Below are 24068 nucleotides of genomic sequence, written 5' to 3'. Positions count from 1 at the left end.
AATAGTGGATGCATTGGTGGTCACCTTCCAAGATTCATAAGACTCTGGAACAGATCCTAAATATTGGAGGGTACCTAAAGTAACCCCACCTTTTAAAAAGGGAGGTAGATAGAAAACAGGTATTAATAAACAAATGAATCTGATTTAGGTGTGTGTGTGGGGGGGGGGGGGGGGGAGAGATTGGAGTCCATTATGAAGGATTTAAGCGAGCACTGAGAAAATAGTGGTAGAATCAACACAGTCAGCATGGATTTACGAAAGGAAAATCATGCTTGACAAACCTACTGGAATTCTGCGAGGATATAACGAATAGAATTAAACAGAGGAGCCAGTGGATATGGTTTATTTGGACTTTCAGAGGGTTGTAAAATTAAAGCCTATATGTATTGCGATAGTGCATTGAGATGAATAAAAATTGGTTAGCAGACAGGAAACAAAGAGTAAGAATAAATGGGTCTTTTTCTGAAGGCAAGCAGCAACCAGTGGCATACCACTACGGCCCCAGCTATTCCCAATGAATATTAATGATTTTGATGAGGGAACTAAATCAATTTCTTAAACTTTGCAGATAACACAAGGCTGGGTGGAATGGTGAGCTGTGAGGAGAATGCAGAGACGTTGCATCGTGATTTGGACCCCTGAGTTAGCGGGCAAATATATGCGAGATACAGCATAATATGGATATATGTTAGGTTATCCACTTTGGTAGCAAAAACAGCAGGGCAGTTTACTATTTGAATGGCTGTAAATTGAGAGAGGAGAATTGGGCTGCATGGTGGCTCAGTGGTTAGCACTGTTGCCTCACAGCACCAGGAACCTGGGTTCAATTCCACCATTGGGCGACTGTCTGTGTGGGGTTTGCACATTCTCCCAGTTTCTGTGTGGGTTTCCTCCCACAATTCAAAGATGGGCAGGTTAGGTGAAGTGGCCATGCTAAATTGCCCATAGTGTTCAGGAATGTGTAGGTAAATATAGAGTAATGGTTCTGGTTGGGTTACTCTCCGGAGTGTCAGTGTGGACTTGCTGGTCTGAAGAGCTTGTTTCCACAGTGTAGGGATTCTATGAATTTTCAATGAGGTCTGGTTGTCCACTCTACCCATTGCTGAAAGTAAGCACATGGGTGCAGTAAGCAGTAAAGAAGGCTGTTTGTATCTTGATCTTCATAGTGAAAGGATTTGAGATTGGAATGAGGATGTCTCGCTGCAGTTGTACAGGGCATTGGTGAGTGCGCACCTGGAACACCATGTGCAGTTCTGGTCTCCTTATCTTAGAAGGGATATTCTTGCTACAGAGGGACTACAACATAGTTTGAACAAATTGATTCCTTGGATGGAAGGACTGAATTAAGAGGAGAGGGTAGGTCAGTTAAAATTGTACTCATGGAGATTAGAGGAATGGTGGGGAAATCTCAGAGAAACTTATAAAATTCCAACAGGATTAGACAGGTTAGATGAAGAATGTTTCCAATATTGGGGGGGTCCAATAATTTAAGGATAAGGGTTAAATCTTTTCAGACTGGGATGAGAAGAAATTTTATTTACCCAGAGAGCAGCGAGTCTGTGGACTTCATGACCAGAGAAATCAGCTGTGGCCAAAACACTGGACTTTCAAGAGGGAGGTAGATGCAGCTTTTTGGCTGAAGAGATCAAGGAATATCAGGAGAGGGTAAGGTTAGGATATTGAATTTGATAATCAACTACGTTCATATTGTTTGATGGAGCAGGTTTGAAGGGTAAAATGACTTTTTCCTACTCCTTTGTTTCTATGACAAGTCCCCAGGTCCCAATGGATTTCATCTAGGGACCATAAAAGAAGTAGGAGAAAGTGAGGACTGCAGATGCTGGAGCCATAAAAGAAGTAGCCAGTGAAACATATGACACCTTGCTCTTAATCTCCAAACTTCATAAGATGTAGGGAAGGTTCTTTTCGATTGGAAAATAATTAATGAAAATTCTTTATTCAGTAAAAGCTTGCTAATAGAAAGTAGAGAGTACAAAAAGTGGGTGTTTTTCAGGCTGTCTGGATGTCATGGGGTTGGTTCTGGGACCTCAATCCATTATAACTTATATAAATGACTTTGATGAAGGGATCAAAGGTATGGTAGCTAAATCTGCTGATGACACAAAGATAAGTTGGAAAGTGAATTGTAAAAAGGACATGGGGGGTTTTGGTGTGCATGTTGGTGTGCATGTCTACCAGTCCCTTAAGGCAGTGAGACAAGTAAGTAAAGTGGTTAAGAAGGTATATGGGATACTTGCCTTTATTTAGCTGACACAAAGAGTTTAAGAGTGGAAAGATGATGCTGGAACTATATATAAAATTGATTAGGTTACAGCTAGAATATTGTGTGCTATTCTGAAGTCTACACTATAGAAGTGATGTGATTGCACTTGACAGGGGGCAGAAGAGATTAACCAGGATGTTGCTGGGCTCGAGAGTTTTAGTTATGAAATGAGAAGGGATAGACTGGTTGTTCTCCTTGGAACAGAAAGGGGTGGGGGGGACATGACTGAGACATATAAAATTATGAGGCCATAGATAGGTTCCTTTCTGCTTGATGGAGGGATTAATGACCAGGGACATGGATTTAAGGTAAGAGGCTGGAAATTTACAAGAGATGTGAGGAAAATTCTTTTCACCCAGAGATTGATGGGAATCTGAAACTCACTGCTGTAAAGGGTGGAAGAGGCAGAAAACCTCACAACATTAAGGTGCATAAAGTTTTGTGCCAGGTGCTGGAAAAGGGATTCGATTAGGTAATTGGTTGTTTTTGACCAGAAAGCATTTGAGGGCTGAAATACGTTTTTGTGCTGTAGACCTCTCTGACTCTATGAAATGAAGAGACAATAAAGGAATGTAGACACATTAAGTAAATGGGCAAAGATCTGACAAACAGAGTTAAATGTGGGAAAGTTAAAAATCACACAACACCAGGTTATAGTCCAACAGGTTTAATTGGAAGCACTAGCTCTCGGAGCGCTGCTCCTTCATCAGGTGGTTTTCAACTACAATGTTGACAACCACCTGATGAAGGACCGGCGCTCCGAAAGCTAGTGCTTCCAATTAAACCTGTTGGACTATAACCTGGTGTTGTGTGATTTTTAGCTTTGTACACCCCAGTCCAACACCGTCATCTCCAAATCATAAATGTGGCAAGTGTGAAATGTCCATTTTTGCAGATAGAATAAAAAAAAAGCAGCTCATAATATAAATGTTGAGAATATGAAGAGCTTGAGTGTCCTAGTGCATGAATCACAAGAGATTAGTACAGGTGCAGCAAGTAATCAGGAAAACTAATGGAATGTTATGATGCATTGTAAGGGGAATTGAATGCAAGAGGAGGGAGATTATGTCTCAGTTATCCAGAGCATTGGTGAGACCATGTCTTGAATACTGTGTACAGTACTACTCACTGTACCTCCAGAAGGATGTTAATGCTTTGGAAGTGTTTCAGAGGGGATTTACTGGTCTAATATCTGGTATGGGCAGATGCCTTGTGAAGAAAGGCTAGACAGAGTAAACCTGCATCCTGTGAACTTTAGAAATGCCAGAGGTGACTTATTTGAAACTCAGAATCCTGAGTGGACTGGATAGCGTGGACACTGAAAGCTTGTTTCCTTTTTTGAAAGGATCTAGAACTGAGGTCATAGTTTAAAAATAAGAGGGCGCCCATTTAAAACTGAGATGAGGAAACATATTCTTCTCTCAGAGAATTGAGTGTATGTTGCACTTTGTTCAACTTTCTAATCAGACGAGTGGGAGTATGCCTGTCTAACCACACTACAATGTTGAAGCTATGTAGCCCAGTCATCCTTAGAGATGCATATGTTCCAACGTCTGAAATGAGTAGCTCCTGCACCATGTGCAGGCTCTGGGTAAACAGAAAATTCTTGCTACATTGGCAACTCATGTCAATCTTTCATGGAGGCAAAACATAACCACTGCACCACAGCCATTTGTTAATTGATTTATAAGGTTTCACCATATTGACAAGAGTGGTTCGGGAAAGGATTTTGACTGCACACAATATGTCTAGCTTCACATCGCACGTAGCACTCGCATTAATGTTTTAGCTTCATGCATAGCTGTCAGTGTAATTCTGCTGCCCTTTGAAGGGGTGCATAAGTCTCAAAACTGAACCCCTCTCATGTAGAATGAAACTCACCATCTACACTAGGTACGGTCAGAGCCATTTTTATCTCCATTGTACTTGTTAATTCAGTATGATGGAAAGAAATAGCACTTGCTTCTCTAGCTGTGAGTTTAAAGATCAGCCTTGTACTATTGGTAAATCCCTGAATCTACACACTCCATTCTTAGTAGCTGTCCTAGTGGTGCACTGTTCTCCCATGGAAGCCAGGGTGATACTGACTGTCAATGATCGTGACCCCCACGTTAACTCTGCCCTTTAATGCTCTATCAACTCTCCACCTTATTTTATGGAGTCCAGATCTGCCCCCTAAAACTTCACAAATATACTCCCCTCTGCATCCCATCCTTCTGCTACCAATCCAAATAATTAAGTTCTCCTGCTTCCTCCTACAGCATTGGTCCCTGATAATCACTCAACTTTTAGTGGACAGAGCCCAGAGGCTGACCACGATCCTCCACCTTGAGGAGCTTAGCCAGATAGTCCTGAACAATGAGTGACCAACCCCCTGAGACTGTCTTCCCATGACTCTATGGCTGGTTGCATTAGACCCTCGGGACTAACTGTAGCCTATTTCCTGGACTGTAAAGGTATGGACCTCCTGACTGTGGCCTGTACTGACATCGGAGGCTGCCCTTGTGTTACTGTTCCAGGCCCCCCAAAGGACAGGTCATCTACCTTGACTTGACTGAGGACTTAGACTTTGAGACAAGGCCATTTGAGCCAAGCAGACTGTGTTTGGCACATACACTACTGGTACGTGGTGCAGGTATGACACTGACATAGTTTGGTGCCATATAGCAACAGATTGCCTGAGACCATACTAGTTTGAAAATGCCTGATCTCGTCTGATCTCGGAAGCTAAGCAGACTCAGGCCTGGTAAGTACTTGTGATGGGAGTCCACCTGGGAATACCAGGTGCAGTAGGCTTTTGGGGCCTCACGGTGGCTCAGTGGTTAGCACTGCAGCCTCACAGCGCTAGGGACCTGGGTTCAATTCCAGCCTCAGGTGACTGTCTGTGTGGAGTTTGAATGTACTCCCCATGTCTGCGTGGGTTTCCTCTGGGCGCTCCGGTTTCTTTCCACAGTCCAAAGATGTGCAGGTTAGGTGGATTGGCCATGCTAAATTGCCCATAGCGTTAGGTGCATTAGCCAGAGGGAAATGGGTCTGGGTGGGTTACTCTTCGGAGGGTCAGTGTGGAATTGTTGGGCCAAAGGGCCTACTTCCACACTGTAGGGAATTTAATCTAATCTACATTCACCCATTGACTGATGACTGCTGACAACCAATGACAAGCTGCCTGGTTTCCTGTCTGTGTTAACAGGCAAGGCGTGGCGGAAGTATTGAGAGGCTTTGAGCTCAGGCTGAGGGCCCTGAGTGCAAAAAGGCATCGCAAGACATGGCACGGATACTGTGAGCATCCAAGTAGACAAAATCAGTGAGCAATAAGGGTGAGCAGGCTGAAGGCCCATTCTGTGAGCTAGGTACCCAACCCTGTGTGCTATGGCTTTGCACAGCATGACAATGAAAGGTGCCGTTAACTCCACAATGTGCAGTACTCAACTGCAGTGAAGGATACTGTATATGGATCAGAAACATGGCTCAGTGATGGCATAAGCCTCGTTGTGTCAGCTCCTAAATTCCATGGATGTGGTGTATGTGCAGTCACTGCCCACGGAGAGTGCTTTGAGCTGCTATTGACTGGCATCTAAGATGGACATCCAGAGGAGCATACAGTGGGCTGGAGTTCCTGCATGCCTGCTCTGACCTACACGTGACAGGGTCTTGTTTCTAGCGGGTAGGTGGGTGGCTCAACAGGAAACTGCATATTACTGAGGTGAGATTAAGTAAAAGTTAAGCTGGAATGAATGATCATACTAATATCCTCTCACTGTTCACTCGTGAGAATCTCAACTTCATATCGAACATATGTCTTAACATCAAGGTGGGTCTTGGGGGACATCTTGCCAACTTATGCAAATATCTTACTATGGCCCATGTCATTCAATAGCTGGAAAGATTTCACTGCATCATTTTCAATCCATGATGGAAATAACACTGGTTCTTTCATAAGTTTATTGTTGTTTGGTAACTGTTAAAGCTTCAACTATTACTCAATTTTCAGTTGCAATGACTGACATTTTTTGTCATCACTGTTCAGATTGTATTTTTCCATAATCCTCCTAGATATATGTCTATCATCATATCTAGATTACTTATGTTCTGGTGTGTATATTCACAACACTAATACAATGCTGTGATCATCTGCACATATGTAGTCATGTCCGTGACATCATACTAGTGCTTAATTTATGCTCATAGAAGCTTTTAGCTCAAAAGCCTCAAAGTTAAAAATGTGAAAGTTAGGAGAATTAATTTATACCATGTTCTGTTGCATGTTAATAATGCAATTATTTTCAAATAGGTTAACATTGTACCCTGGAGGTCATACACTTCCATAACCACACATTATCTGCCAGAAACAGGGGGTGACTTAATCAATGCTCTTGTATAAATAACAAAACAAAACCTTATGAACCTCCATTAGCACTGCAAATATCCTTAAGAACTTCACTAGGGTGCAATGGGAAATAAATAAATACCTGTTGTGGTTCTATTCGCCGCGCTGGGAATTTGTGTTGCAGACGTTTCGTCCCCTGTCTAGGTGACATCCTCAGTGCTTGGGAGCCTCCTGTGAAGCGTCTCTGTGATCTTTCCTCCGGCATTTGTAGTGGTTTGAATCTGCCGCTTCCAGTTGTCGGTTCCAGCTGTCCGCTGCAGTTGTCGGTATATTGGGTCCAGGTCAATGTGCTTATTGATTGAATCTGTGGATGAGTGCCATGCCTCTAGGAATTCCTGGCTGTTCTCTGTTTGGCTTGTCCTATAATAGTAGTGTTGTCCCAGTCGAATTCATGTTGCTTGTCATCTGCATGTGTGGCTACTAAGGATAGCTGGTCGTGTCGTTTCATGGCTAGTTGGTGTTCATGGATGCGGATCGTTGAGCCACAGGAGGAACTATTGTGCTTGCACACAGTTGATTCTGCCTAGCAGTGATGGTTACTGAAAATAAAGGCTGCCTATATGCCTATTTACTTTCATAGCCATTTGCTTATTGTGTATCTTCCATATTTTAGTATGACCAATAAGTGGTGGTATTAAAAGATCATTCAATACAAAATTTGTTTTGACTTGTTAAAAAAAAATTAAATGTACATACACTCACTTCATTACACATAACTTGAATATTGCTAAAAGTTGAAAGATGGAGCTGAATTTTACATCTCTCCTCCTCCCCCGCCAACCATTGTATTCAATTGTAGAGAGTTCGTATGGCCTACACCTCAAACTGTCTCCAATTTTAAAGAGGCAGGAAGCACGTGGCTCACTTACTCTTGGGTCCATTGAGGTCCTTAGGTCATCCTACCTGTCTTACAATTGAGTAATGTAGTGTATGACTTTCAGTGCCGGTATGTGCCTGGTTTATGGGTTGTACATCCCAGCAACTGGCTAATCAAATTATGTTGAATGTGGTACCACTCAAGGGGACCAATTTGTCCTGGACAGTGCCAACTTTGAGTGTTGTAGTTGCACGCATTCAGGCAAGTGAAGAGTATTCTCATACTCCTGATTTCTGTCTTATAGATCACCAACAGGTACTGGGGAGTTAGGAAGTGAGTTACTTACCACAGAATCCCCAGCTTCAGATCTGTTCTTGTAGGCACTGTATTTAAATTGCTAGTCCAGTTTAGTTTCTAATCAATGGTAACTGACAGGTATTGATACTGCAGGATTCAGTGATCTTCATGTGAATTAATATCAAGCGATGATAATTACATTCTCTATTACTGAAGGCTGACATTGTCCGGAACTTAATGCGGCACAACTATATCTAATAGCTCCACTAACAATTTAAGATAATCAGTCGAGTTTCTAATGTCACTCAGGTTTGCTTAGTAACATATTTTCATAGTCAACTTAAAGACATATTTTAAGCTTTGCACATTTTTAAATTAATCTGGACTTTGGGAAGCCTGTATTTTCCCTTTGTTTTCATCATGATAATATTACAGCTAATCAGATGTGACATGCCCATGAATGAATATTAATTTTATCTTGTAGCATAAATTGCTGACAGTGTTTGAAATTTGGCGTTCCTGTTAAGTGTACTTTTAAACACTTCAGCAACATGGATCTCTTTTCAGTAATATGATTTACTTTGATAAATAAATCACAAATAAATGCCTCTGTTTTAGATTGATTACTTCAAATGAGTTTTTAGACTTTATAAAATAGTAACACAAGATTCATACAACTGATACAGTGTATAAGTAGAGAAAATTTAAATCCATCCAACACAAAATGAGAAAATTAGTTAATTCTGAAATATCCCAAAGAATGTACTTATCAGTTTTGTTTTATTGGAGGTGAAATTCATCTCAGATAAATGACATTTCCAATTTGTGACCTATACTGCTTAATCGTCTATCCCATTGAAGTTATTGAAAAGAAAACTGGACAAAGTATAACGGTGCTGACATGCTATTACCTCGGGAGCTTTCAAGGTGCAGTGGTAGCGTCCCTGTCTCTGAGGCAGAAAGCCCGAGTTCAAGTTCCACCTGCTCCAGAGGCGTGTCATAACATCTCTAAACAGGTTAACTATAGTATCTATACCATCACCACTACACAATGACACAAATTCAACCTTTTGTTTCCAATAACATGGCTGCAGACGCAACTTATGAGAATAAAGATGATTCTTTTCTTTTGTCAGTCCAGTTCACTCAGAAGCAGATCTCCACAGAATAACAAGCCACAATGCAACTTTAAACTGGCAGATTTCTGAATGCTGGATGAAGTCCAAACTGCATCATGCTTGGCATAGCCTTCCAGCAAGCTTTAATCAGATCACACTGTGTACCACTGAGGTACCAATTGAAAAAAAAAAGGAGTAGGTAGAAGACCATTTTTTTAAAAATAGCATCTTGGATTTTAACTTACATTTGGAATTTATTGATTCATATGTAGGTAAATGTAATTAACAGATTGGACATAATGGCACGGATAATTAACTAATCTCTTCCTGGTGACATCTGGTGGTGGAAATGACATCCACAGAACTTCTTAGTCGAGTTCATCAGAACTCACCCTGCCAAAGGTTCTTTCACCATGGAACTCAATGCTCTGCCAAAGAACTACATTTAAAAACTGGGAATCATTGAATGATTTGCAACCAAAGCAGCTCATGATATCATTCATGCAATACAATAAGTCAGCAAAACTTTGTGGTGTAATTGGCATGGGTCTACATTTGGTTTTACATATGTATACTTCATTTATCAGGAGTTATGGTACTTCTAACATCTCTATTTCTGTTATATTTATTAATCTTTATTTGATTTTTAAATCATTTCTTTCCTATTACAGGAAGCCAATAAAACCACACCACAATTAAGTCAGTGTAAATTATTTGAAACATGAATTCCTGGTTTTATTTCAAGAAATACACATTATCAAGACATCTCAGGGGGAGAAATGTTCTTTTGTGCTATAATGTTGACAAGGCACCATTAAAAAATGCCAGATACAGGCAGTACGTGCAGCTTCTGCTATAAAGAAAGAGCCCTCCTTATAAACAAAATATTTTCAACACTAAGAAAAATTGGTACAATAGTGCCAGTAGGCTTAGAGAGCATTAAAACTAAATGGAAACATGCGTCACACCAGCTTTTCTTTTTCTAGGTTTATAGGGCGTGAGCAGTGTCTCACTGTGGACAAGAAATGATTAATGTTATCTGGCCTTAAACCAAGCATAAGCACTGTGCTTAAATGTTCTCTGGCTCACAGCTGCAACAATTGAAAAGAAAACTAATTTCAACGAAACATGCAACAAAGAATGATTTCATTCAACGCCCAAAAGATCTCAATTCGTAGCAATTAGTTTTAATTTATATCTACACAGATAGGCACTCAATGAAATCTGCAATTAGAAAGTTACTTCAGAGATGAAAAGGAGTAACTATTACAAATGCAGTATTTCACATGAAAACACGCAACTTTGAACTGAAATTATAAAACACATTAAATCAAGCAAATATTTAGTTTCAGATTTGCATCAAACAATTATAATTTCTGAACTAAGTTGCTTTATATTACAGGCCCACATAATCATAAATTTTCTACAAATGTGACATAATTTTTTTGGATTTGCAATAGAACCACTTCTATTTTTTTTTAACTGCTCTCGAGTGAGAAAAGCATGTGAAACAAGATTAGTTGGCACCTTTAAGAACTAAATCAATCTGAAGAAAATTTCATCAGACCACTTTTTCCCCCACATAAGAACAGAGGTTCCCAAATATGTGTAAACTGCTTGGTGGACCACTCATGAACATGAGATTCTACCCACATTAAATAAAAATCCCCATGATCTCTAGTAGCAGAAGCAGCAGAGAAGCAAGATGTAGCAAGAATAGAAATGAATGGGATTGGATGGGATGAGCAGATTCCAAAAGTCAAAGTTCATGTGTCTTAGTGGAAGGAGGCAAATGGATACAAAGTAATCAATTATTTACAGATCAGAATGTTGACATTAAAATGACACTGAGACCATAAAGTATTGAAACAAAATTTTGATGAATGCCAACTGAAAACATTTTGTCCTAGTCCTCCAGTATGCACATTTACATTGCTCTAAGTCTGAATCAGCTATTTGATGCTAATCAACACAATATTGGTATTGTTGAGTAACATTCTCAGAACAGATTGAGACAATTACAAATAGATGAAACCAAATTATGTATACATTACACTGTACCATATTCTGAGTTAGATTCAAAAATATGATTGCGGCTTGCCATAACTGTAACATGTATGTTATTTTCTTTGGGGCTTTTAGAATGAAAACCAACTAATTAAATTTCAAAATAATAAATGAGGCATGTGCAGATTAACTGACTTGGTTTAAACTTTGGTATTTCACATTAGTTTTACATTTAAACATTGATACTTGGGGGGGGGGGGGGGGGGGGGATGGCAAACTACACATGCAATTTATTTTTGGATGTATATGTAAGATCAACATGCTAAACAAACAGAATCATACAGACATAACACAACATAGAGGATTAGGCTTTCAACATATTTATACTGCAAAAGTGCACTGAAACATGAACATGTAGAACAATAGGTAAATTTTCTGTTTTATTGCAAACTGTGGATTATAATCGGAGATGGTGCATACCATGTGTAGATGGCAACTAGACTATTGTCAAGCTGTTGATTTATCAGGCACTGAAGGTTCACTGCTTGCAATTTATTTTAAGTCAGGCACCATGGTTCAAATTTGTAATATTAAGTACAGATGGGGAATGAGATTTATTAAGGAAAACAGACTTTGGTAGGCTGGAATCCAATAAAAGTCAAGGTCTTTTTTTTCATTTCAAGTTATGAGAAGAAAAGCAAAAGATTATCAACATATACAGAGAAAACATGTGAAAGTCTGAACATAAGCCCCACTGAGCTTTGAAGAAAATGAACAAAAGTAAAACAAAAGGAAACGACAGTGAAACACAAAAGAAGAAAGAGGGGTCTGCGGATATGTTTCTGCATCTCCCAAAGAAAATATTGTCCTTAAAAAGCAACCACAGTGAACCAGTTTTGTTTGCATACTTGGTTCAACTTGACCCAAAATGACCACATTTCTCTGCAGGAAGCCAAACTCAAACCACTGAAATGGCTATCATAATCAACAGCACAAACAAAAACCTGGCTTATCTCCAAGTGCCTTGTCAATTTAGTTTCAGATTTCTTGTTGACTAGACAATTTTGATGTTTGATAAAACGTTGCAACCTAAACTTTGGCCAAAGCAAACCTACAAAATTCACGGTGGTTGAGATTACGGTCTCAGGTTAGTGCTTATCCCTATGTAGATTTGAAATGTTTCTTCCTGATTCTAATATTTATACATGTCTAACCGTTCTTTTCCTATCAAATCAATCTGCTTTCAGTGAGGCTGGTTAAAAATTATGCTTGCACAAATAATGTAAAAATAGTTAGGTAGTAACATTGTTCTCTGTTTTGCACCTACAATAAATAATGAACATGTTTTGAAATAACTCGTTTATGACTTAATGAGGATACTAAGCAGGAGAGGTTTTCATAACCATGTATTTTAGGTCATTACCAATAATGAACAGATGACTTGTCACCCCATTATTTTCATACAAAAGGTACATTTTAAATGCTCCCCCATGCTACTCCACTTATAGTTCATGTTTTTGAGAAGAAGCAGACAGCATGAAGATTTTGATCTTCCCGTGGTCATATCCATTAATCGCTGAATCTACTAACAATAAAAATACACACTCAACAGGAACAAAAGTACTAAATTAAGAGAAATTGTTCAACTTAAATCTTAATATATGGATTCGAATAAATGATATTACCCAATATAGCTTCAACCTATATCAAAGTATAAATTATTATGCATTTATAACTGCAAATTAAGCAATTAAAAGTAATATTATTGATCTTTTGAGCATTGCAATGTTTCAGAGAACCTAGTAGGAATTATGAATAACAATGTATCGATATTTGCATCCATATAATTTCAGGTAAGTCTTCTACAGTATATGACAACAGGTATTATTCAGTTAGATTAGATTAGATTAGATTACATTACAATGTGGAAACAAGCCCTTCGGCCCAACAAGTCCACACCGACCCACCGAAGTGCAACCCACCCATACCCCTACATTTACCCCTCACCTAACATTATGGGCAATTTAGCATGGCCAATTCACCTGACCTGCACATCTTTGGACTGTGGGAGGAAACCGGAGCACCCGGAGGAAACCCACGCAGACACGGGGAGAACGTGCAAACTCCACACAGTCAGTCACCTGAGGCGGGAACTGAACCCGGGTCTCTGGCGCTGTGAGGCAGCAGTGCTAACTACTGTGCCACCGTACCGTTAGACAGGACTCAGAATCAAAGAATTGGATACAGCAGAAAATAGCCATTCAGCCCACGTTGTTTACACTGGCTCTCTGAGCATTATAACCTAATGCCAATCCTTTCTATACTGATAGGTCAGACAGTACACAATGTTTCAACTAAGTTTTCGTTAGAGTCATATATAAATTGATCATAATTTCCCTGCTCCTGTACTCTATGGCCCTGTTAATGACACCTCTTTCGACATGCTCTCCCACTTATACTGACTTATGTACATTTACACGCAGCTACCTCTGTTCCTTTACATTCTTTAGAGCGATACCTTATTTTATACACTTCTCCATGTTCTTTGGTTAAAGTGTTTCACCTGACACGTCTCCACATTGAGCTTCATCTGTCCCATCTGCCCATTCCACCAACTTGACATTGTTCATCAGAAGTTTCACATTGTCCTCCTCAGTTTAGAGTTCTGAAGTTTTATGTTATCTACAAATTTTGAAGTTGTTCCCTTCACACTAAGATCTAGATCATATCTGTATATTTAGAAAAAGCAAGGGTTCCAACTATTTTCCCTGGGGAACTCCATTAGAAACTGTTAAGCAGCATTAATAAATACTCATTAATCAATTACTCTCTGGTTCCTATCCCCCAGCCAGTTTGCTATTCAAGTTGTCAATCTCTTTTATTCCACAACCTATCATCTTTCTCACAGGTCTGTTGTGTGGCAATGTATTAAATGCCTTTTAGAAGTTCATGTACACCACATCAACCATCTGTTACCTCTCCAAAACTTACAGTTCGTTAGATAGTTATGAATTTCCCTTAACAAATCAACACACATTTCCTATGTAGCTATTAATTTAATCCTGAAATATTGATTCTGGAAGTTTCCCCATCACTAAAATTAAACTTGAGTGGCTATGGCTGCTGAGTCTACTTTTATAACAGTTTGAACAAGGTTCAATGTTTGCAATTGTCCATTCTCAACAGCATACCCAAATCCAGGGAAGATTGAAAGTTTTTTTGCTAGTGCCTCTGCAATTTCCACTCTCATATCCTTCAACATCACTTGATGTATCACATCCAGTCCCGGTGCCTAATCAGCTGTTAGTAATAATATTTTTCAATATCTCTCAAACTGTTTCTATCCTCTATCTGTAAAACATTCAAATGCATTGTAAACACTTCTTGTAAATGATGTTCCTCCTTAGTTACCATGACCAGGATAACATCTGTCTCAAATGCAAAGTATTATTTTAACACCTCTGTGATGCCTCTATGTGTAATTTCCCATTTTGATCCTTAATTGGCCCTACTTCCTCCTTTTTAAACATAGTCACTCATGGTATGAAGGATCACTAGCTGGTCCAGCATTAATTGCCCATTCTTAAATGCCCAAGGGGCAGTTAGGAGTCAACCACATTGCTGGCAGTCTGCAGTCACATGTCAGGCAGACCAGATAATGATGGTAATTTCCTTCTGAAATGGCATTAATGAACCAGATGCTTTTTTCCCCCTCATAATTCAGCAATTGTTTCATGGTCATCGTTGGACTCGTCATTCTATATTTTTACTGAATTCAAATTTCACCATCTGCCATGAAGGAATTTGAACATAGGTCCCCAGAACATGACATAGGTCTCTGGATTAATTATCCAGCGGTAATACCACTAGGCCATCATCTCCCCGTACTACCACCCCTTGAACACCCTTTTACTATTGATGTATCTCTAATTTGCAATTTTGCTTTAGGTTAGCTGCTGTTCATTTCCCATAATCCCGTTTTACTTCTTGTTTTTGGAATTTTCACCTTGTAAGAGGTCACGTTTTTTTCCTTTTTTGTGGACGAAGAAATGGAAGTTGCTATTCAATTGAAATACCAGGAGGGTTTTGCAACTTGAAAATCGAGTGCTGCATATTTTTGAGCTGTGCAATACAATGTTATTTTCTTGAGCAGAGACAGTGAGTGAGTGAGTGAGTGAGTGACTGACACTGAGAGTCTTTTGATTTAAGGAAGTTCTAACCAACAACCACCCACTGATTGGTTCAGCTGCTGAGAGTTAACAAGGTGTAGGTGCCAGGAAAGCAGAGAGAGGGGGAGAACATCCATATCTCTCTCCCTCCATGTAGCAAAAAGATAGAAGACCAAAGAAAATCTTAAAATAAAGAGTCCTTATCAAGCAACAACCTTAGTCCAACCAATCATTTTTCAAACTGAAGAGCAACCATCACTCTATGGACAAGTGTTTCATCATTGCTAAAAATTCAAAAGATCATGTAAGATGACACAACCAACAGCGAAATTTGGACTTGTGATCTTCAGAACATTGTTTGCTTTTTTTCCACCCAAAATACCTGTGTCAAACTATCTGACGTTTGTTTGTCTTGATCATGAATGAATGGATGCATACTGGGGTTTTCAGAAGGTATTGTTAAAGTTGCACAATAGTAGATTACCAAAAAACAGAGAAAGTAAAGGTTTTCTAATGTTAACTATGCCATAATAAATGGTGTTATTTCCTGTAAATGATGGAACCTGGCATGAATTGCTTTTATCCTTAACAATAGTCAGGGATATTGCTCATCTTGGTGCTCCAGTTGGCATTTTATCCATTGTTGCATGGCATTTGTAATGTGGGGCATGATCATTGATTAACACTTTCCAGTTAAGCTGTAATAGCATGAAGAACTCTCCTTTTCAACCTCTCCCCTCATCTGATGATGATTTAACTACCATACATTTGTCTGTCTCTAATGAGAGAGAAGCCCAATGGCTTGGTAAGACTATGGTAACTACAACCTGAACACTTACTCCTGGAATGTTGCCCATTTTTTAGTTGACGATCTTTCCCCAACAACCGGTTATATAGAATATAAACAATATATAACATGTATATGGACCAACAGCTGGAAAATGGATAGGTGTCATTGATCTTTGTTGACTAGCACGATATACGGGTTTCTATAACCTATGGTTCCAGCCCATCTTACTTAGAACTTGTCCCAATGAAGTCTGCTCGACACCAGCTGATCAATCTTCCTCTGGATTGACAAATGTCATTTCCATGGTTATCCTAAACTTTATGAACATCAATCACAATCTTCTAACCATTCCTCCACTATCATCTACCTGTCCCACCTTAGTCCCAAATACCAAATCTCACAGTATCTCCTTCTTTTATTAGACTGGACACATATTGTTGTCAGAGTTTCTCTTAAACAGAATCTAGGAACTCGACACTGCCTTCCCTTTATGCAACCAATCTCCCATTCTACACAACAGCAAATAAATTCCACACTATAACTTGTTTTTAATGTTTATACCTCTGCATAACTTCCTTGCAGATTTGTTTCTTAATATCCTTCACATTGGTGTTGATCTGCCAACACACAGGGCAATGGAATTGGATCCTTCTTATTCCTTGGCACCAGTTAAATCAATCCTATCCTTGAAACCTCTCACCAGTTCTGCGATGTTCTTCTTAACCAAAAATGTCACCCCTCCTTTTTCTTCCTTTCCTACCTTTTCTGAACACCTTGTAGGCTGGAATACTTAACACCTAGACATGCCTTCCTTTAGGCAAACCTCTACATTGCCACATCATCAAAATCCCACAAGGTGATCTATGCTGTGTAACTCAACATTATTATCTGTATTCCATGCATTTACCTAAGTTCAGTATAACCATGATGTAGATTGCATTGCTTTCTGTCTTACTCTGACTCCACTTATTAATTTAGTATTTTGTGTTTTATTGATATCCACATTTTCCAGCATTTTGTGCACCTTGGTATTACTGTCAAATATTCTCTCCCTCTAACAGAAGTAGTAAAATGCCCTGTAAGGAACATAATTCTGTTCTTTGTGATGATACCATGGCTTTAAGATGTGTATTTTGTCCTTTCTTTAAAAAAAAATGAAGAAAGGTTGAGACAGAGATACTGAGCAGTTTGCTCAAAAACAGTAAAATAAACAGTCTGTGAGGCTTTGGGTTTCTTTAAAGTTGGAACAATAGAAGCAGCCTGAATGGGTGAGGTCAAGCTCCTACAGAACAAGGATTTTTAGTTTTAGCTTTCAGCAGTTGCTGAGGTTACATTAGATTAGTTACAGTGTGAAAACAGACCCTTCGACCCAACAAGTCCATACCAACCCACCAAAGCGCAATCCATCCAGACCCATTCCCCTACATTTACCCCTGCCCCTAACACTACGGGCAATTTAGCATGGCCAATTCACCTAACCTGTACATTTTTGGACCGTGGGAGGAATCCGGAGCACCCAGAGGAAACCCACACAGACACGGGGAGAATGTGCAAACTCTACATGGTCAGTCGCCTGAGGCGGGAATTGAACGCTGGATGTGGAAGCTCTTATTCCTCTTTCTCTATTGCACCTAAAATCTGGGGTTCTCTTTCTGCTACTGGAATGACATGTGAGGCAATCTATTTTACTGAATTTACCTTTGCCAGGGGTGTGTTTATGGGAAGTTAAAATATTGGAACAATTAATTAGTAGCAGTTATTGTTTTGTTAAGCATCTCGAGAGTGTTACAGTTGACAACTTTTTTTTTTAATCTTGTTTCTATTTTAACGGTAGTATAAAAATAAAATGAGTTTTGCTAAAGTTGAGTAGTTTGACCAATCAGATAAGAAAATAAAAGGATTTACACTTTCCTCTTAATGTACTTTGAGGAGGTTTTGTCTGGTCAATATCATTATTGAAATTTGGTTTGTACAGGTACCATCTCCCCACCCCATAGCCACAGCTCTGCTACAGCCTTCTCTCCTGCACCGACTTTCCAGTCACATATTCATCTATCTTATCCTTCTATTTCTGAAAATCACTTGTATGTGGCACCAAGAGTAAATCAGAGATTACTACTTCAGTGATACTACTTGTAAATTATCAACCTAGCTCCGTCAATTCCAATTTTAGGATCACACGCTCCTTCCTATCTACATTGTTAATATCAATGTAGACCATGACCTCTCTCGATTCACCATTTCCCGGGAGAATGTTATGCACCTGTTTTGTGATATTCTTTGTCCCAGCACTAACAGGGCAACACAACATCCCAAGTCACGTGCACGAACAGAGACATCACATAACTAAAGAATCCCCAATCAATACCATTCTTCTCTCCTTCCTCTTGTCCTGTACATCTGGGCCACCCATGGGGCTCTTATTACACTCATTCAAGAATCCATCACCTTAACTGGGCCATATTAACGGCCAGTTTAAAGTTAACCATATTGCTGTGGTTTGGAGTCACATGTGGGCCTAATGAAATAAGGACAGTAGATTTCATTCCCTGAAGGATATTAGTGAACCATATGCATTTTACGATAATCAGGCAGATTCATGATTCATGTTAATGAGTCAAGATTTATATTTCCTTTTTTCAATTAAATTTAAATCCTCCACTTGTTATGATGGGATGTGAACACATCTCTAGAGCAATAATATGAGCCATCAAATAACATTGCCACAGTGCCACTGTTTTCAAGTATATATTAATATTTAACATTAGAAAAAGTGGTTCTAATAACAGAAGGAACACCACTGTGTCCCATCTTACAGAAAAAGCCATTCACCCTTATTCTCTGTTTTCTGCCATTTAGCCAAATTCACACTGTCCAATCAACCCCTTTGTTTTTAATGGTGCAGAGTATTCCTTGATGAAAAAAGCGAGCATGTTTTGTATTCTTATCATGATAAATCAAATAATCTGATCTACAAATAAGACTTGCCTCGGAGGTCACGTTGTCACTAATTAAGAACCAACAAAAGGATTCCTTCCTGATCTCAATTAATTGGAGTCTATGTGGAAAAGTATAGTAAAATATACTTGCTTTGTTTCCCCAAGGTAGGGCATTAGAATAATACTTTGTGCCAAATAGATTGCCATTCAAGCCTTCTTGAACAAGCAATCTAAAATTCTTCAGATAACAAATAGTTTTATCAGCATTAATTTCAACTCTCCAAATTGGTGAACTACAGGAAAAAAACTTTGTAAATCACCTTGCTTTGAATTAGCATGATTAGACACTCCAATAAAATTGAAACTAACTGGATTGAACAGGACTGGTGATAGGGATCTAAAGTATGCTAAAGGACCAACAGTGAATCATAGAATTCCAATAGAATGGAAGCAAACCATTCAGCCCATAACTCTGCACTGATCCTCGAAACAGCATCCCACCCAGACATATGCCCCTACTGTATTCCTGTAACCCCACATTTCTCATGGCTAATCCACCTTTGGACTTTGGGACGAAACCAGAGCACCCAGAGGAAACTCACGCAGACACGGACAATGTACTAACTCCACACTGACAGCCACCCAAGGCTGGAATTGAACCTGGGTCCCTGGCGCTGAGGGGAATCAGTGCTAACCACTGAGCCACCATGCTGCCCTGAGGTGAATATCTTTTTTTTAAGAAAAGATGGAGATATATACAGAGGAACCACGATTATCCGAACGAGGTGGGCGGCCTCTTCTTTGGAGCTTGGAGTTTTCTGAAGTTTTCTTTTTCCTCACTCTATCTGCTTTGCTCTCTCTGTCGCAGGGTTTGTTTCTGAGCAGAGACACACTTGTGTGTAAGGGACCTGTAGCATTGCTGAAGCCTCCCACCCAAACCCACTCCCTCAATCAGTTCAATGGGATAAACACAGCAAGCACTTGCTAAGTCCACTCCCTGTCCAAGAGACTAGACAGGAGCACACTGCGCAAAAACGCCTCACCACCCTGCCCCATCCACAGAACCCCATCACCTGTCCACCCCCTCACCCACCCCAAGCACTCCCGCGAGCCCCCCAGGGCAGCCGGACTGGGCACCAACTGTAAGACCGCTTCTGCCTTTAGGGGTTGAGTCTCAAAATAGCGCGTGCGCGCACACAAATACACACACACCTTTTTACTGTGAGTTGACAGGTTCCACCTTTGTCCTGTACAGGACAATGTTGGAGAGATTATCTGGGGAAGGGAGGAGGTTTAGGGTACACCCCTGTGTAGAACTCCAGGGGAAGTGTGGGGGGGAGAGAGTGAGAGAGCGAGAGCGAGAGAACACGAGAGAACACGAGAGAGAGAGAGAGAGAGAGAGAGAGAGAGAGAGAGAGAGAGAGAGAGAGAGAGAGAGAGAGACAGACAGAGAGAGAACATGCGAGCAAATGAGAGAGAGAGAGCGCGAGAGCGAGAAACAGCGAGAGCGAGAGGGAGCGAGAGCTACAGCGAGAGAACACGGGCGGTCAGTCATTTCGACACAGTGCCTGGGCTCCCATCGATGTCCCGGACTTGGCACCATTTCAGTAAGCGGAGTTATGTTTAATCATTGTAAATAAAAGACGCGATCAGTGTTGAAACACCTCTTTGATGTAATGTTTCTATCAGGATCTTGAGATCTTCTTTGGATAATCCGACATTCGGATAATCAATATTCGGATAACTGATGTTCCTCTGTAGTGGTATTTTTCAGTGGTCAGTATGAATAGCACTGTTCTTTGCTGAATATTAACATACACGTACGGTGTATCATTTCAAAATCTGCAGATGACCAAACTCAAATGTATTAAACAATGAAAACAGTAACAGATTTCAGAGCAACATATTGGGACATAGGCAGATTCATCGAATTTAACACAGAAGTGAAACTCTATAGAAGAATAAGGAGACAAAATATATGAAACTGTTATGCAAATGTCCACTTCTGTGGAAGTAAGCAGGAGGTTGAGTGGGAAACCAAAACCAAACAATTATTGACTTTATTAGTAAAGGCAAAAAAAAATGTTATAGTTAACTTGATATAAAATTGATTAGGAGAAAGGGAGGACTGCAGATGCTGGAGATCAGAGTCGAGAGTGTGGTGCTGGGAAAGCACAGCAGGTCAGGCAGCGTCCGAGGAGCAGGAGAATCGATGCATAAGCCCTTCATCAGGAATAAACCCTTCATTCCTGATGAAGGGTTTATGCCCGAAACATCGATTCTCCGGTTCCTCGGATGCTGCCTGACCTGCTGTGCTTTTTCAGCACCACACTGTTGACCCCTCAGCTAGAGAGAGTGTTATGTTCAAGTTTTGTAGAAAAACGTTGAAAAATGTTTGAACCTAAATTTTCAGAACATTAGACTGGAGCTTTGGATTTCCAGCATAGTGATATACCACTATACCACTGCTTCCGCTATGAGGAAACAACAAGGTAACAGCTAGCTCCTTCAAACAGTCCTAGTCTATATTAGGAAATGTTATGGCTTGTGATTTTTTGAATATATTCAACTGAGTATAATAAATGATGTGATTAAAATATCACCCAAAAAGGAAGAACCTACAAGGCTATGGGGAGCAAGCAAGGGAGACCTCACAGCTACGACAGACAAAATGACTTGCTGGTGTGCTATGATAAGTCTGTGATACCATGAAAACAGATAAAAGTTGCAGGACTGCAAACAAAACAAAAATAGCACCTTAAAACTGTTGAATTCATGTAGTAACAGTCTCTGCCCCTGTCATCAGGGCCTGTACGATGATTTTAATTCTGAACTCGCATAAATAGTCACAGGTCATTATAGCATTAAAATGATATGCCATTTATTGTCTTTATTTTCTATGGCTTGAAACATATGAAGCAAATTTGTAATTTGTGGATTAAAATGTATCTAATCACCATGAAAGCATCAAAATTTAACTGGATTCATCCCAGATGAGTTACTCTCAAATATCAAGTCACCGAATATATTGGTGTTAGCCTTTCGGCACCTCTCCACTTTGTTCAGCAATGGAACAAACCATCTTCCACATAGTTTAGCTTCAAATGATGGATAAAATATGAAAATAAAAAAAAAATTGAATGACTCAGTGTACTTTATGCAGATCAAAATATGTTTTCATTTCTACATCACTCATTCAAAACATTAGTGTTATGTTGTTCTATTATCAAACCACATGTCTACCTAGAAAATAATGATACAGGTTAAAACACAATCAAGTCTTAATAAGATATAGATTTTTACATCAAAATAGATACAAATTACATTGTAATTATGGTTAACTAGTCAAAGACGATCAGAAGTCAGAGACCATATCTCTCTCCATCAGGACTTAGTGCTTGACTCTTCTTCTTTATCCCACAAGTGTGTGACATTATCAGATTGGATGGAGCTTAATGTAGTTTCAACATTAACTCTTTCAGAACCATTACCTCATACAACATCACACCCCACCACATCCCCTCCCAAGCTTTTTCACCATTGTTAACAATTATACATCTAAGTAGTTAACTACTATCATATTTATCATTACCCTATCTCAAACCTCATGAATTCTAACTCTCTGGAGTTTCACAATTCTTTCAGAACGTCTTTCCTATGGACTTCAGAGATTGATATACTTTTGACTCGAGGACTCTTGACCTTGATTCTGATCATCTGTGAATTAGCATCCGCATTATGAAGTTACAGTGCACATTGATAAGCAGTTTTCCATTTTCCCACTCACAGGATAAAAACCAAATGGCAACAAAGTCAGGGCAGTAACCTCCAACTCGCCGCTTGCTCCTCTAATCTACCATCAGTCACTAGCATCTCATGGCATGCTCCAATGACAGATCCCATTCCAACAGGACCTCCAGGTTCCAACTGGCAAAGGGGTTTGCCAAATACTCTCTGTTCAACAAGTCCAATACATGTCTGCACAGCTGAGCTTTACAGATAGCACCACCATCAGGAATGCTGTGTGGTCACAACAGTAGCCAGCAGCTCCTCGTTTGGTCACTGGGAGAACAGGATGAGCATGATGCAGAAGATGCCATTCATGAAACTTGACCAGAAGTAACAATTTACCAATTTTGGATAAGATTCAGTTCCAGGTGTAAATGATTCCATTATTTTAAGCCCCCTCTTCTCAAAAATATAAAGCCTGAACTGAGAGTGATTTCAAATCATTAAAAGGAACTTAGGCAACGTTACCAGCCAGAAACTTCATCTTATAATAAAATATCCTTCCTCCTAGGAGTTTTTAGATTAGCTATATTTTCTCAGGATAGAATATATCTCCATGTATATTAAACAGAAGCAACATGACTCAGTTAATCAATACCAGTACACAGAATTGTAATATAAAAATTCTAGAGTACTGTTATCTTGCATTTTTAAGGTATTTAATGTGATACTGCAATCTGTTCAATACTGTTTCCAATTAAGAACAAGTGTTAGCTATATATTCCATTAAAAATAATTATAACATTACAACCCTATTTTAAACGAAAACACAATCTTCACATTCACCTAAAGAAAAATTGGAATATATTCAAATAAATATCAAAACAAATTCTCAAATTCCCACTATCACTTTTAAATATTGGGATGTGGCTTTACCTCAACCTTTCCTCAGGAGCATTTTAAGAGGAAATCTAGTCAAACCTCATATCTACTCACACTCAAAACATGGCTGCTCTGGGTCTGCCTCTCCCAGTCCATAAAGACCAATCTTTAAACACACTTGTACCACTGTGTTTGGATGTAGAGAAGAGCTGCTATTATTCATTGATAGATCAAAAGTTCTTGATGGACCATAATTATCAGTTTTTGAAATTCTAGTTCATAGTGAACCACCAAAAATATTCACACCTCTCAGCTGTCTGCAATACCAAACTTGCCCCTGACAAAATTTCAGATTTTTAGACTGCCTAATTCTGTATTACCATTTGGATTTTCATTTGCTGGATTAATTTGGTGATTTTTCTTTGATGTAGACAATTTCTCCTTTGCAGCATCCTGGGTTTTCAAACCAGGGGATTTCTTCATAAACATGTCATAATCTGTGGATACAGTCTGGTTTCCATGGAATCACATACATCTTATCTCCATTTTACATGAGGCATGTTTCAGTCTCATCATAACCTTATAATTCTGTTTACTATTAGATTTGGACTTCAAAATCTTTTAAATTGTCAAGTTGCCACCTTAAGTG

General features: G+C 39.4%; 1 protein-coding gene and 1 pseudogene across 2 annotated transcripts in view; one reads left to right on the top strand and one right to left on the bottom strand.

Annotated features, from left to right (window-relative positions):
- Positions 1–24068, bottom strand: part of LOC122563237 (neuron navigator 1) — a 653551-nt gene that overhangs the window by 510028 nt on the left and 119455 nt on the right. The window lies entirely within an intron of this gene.
- LOC122563365 (5S ribosomal RNA) lies at positions 4961–5080 on the top strand (annotated as a pseudogene).

Source organism: Chiloscyllium plagiosum, unplaced genomic scaffold (genome assembly GCF_037043375.1).
Source record: "Chiloscyllium plagiosum isolate Xiang-an unplaced genomic scaffold, Cpla_swu_hap1 HiC_scaffold_26, whole genome shotgun sequence".
In the NCBI taxonomy this organism is placed as follows: Eukaryota; Metazoa; Chordata; class Chondrichthyes; order Orectolobiformes; family Hemiscylliidae; genus Chiloscyllium; species Chiloscyllium plagiosum.
Note: the sequence above shows the minus strand (reverse complement) of the source record. Positions and strands in the feature narration are given on the sequence as shown.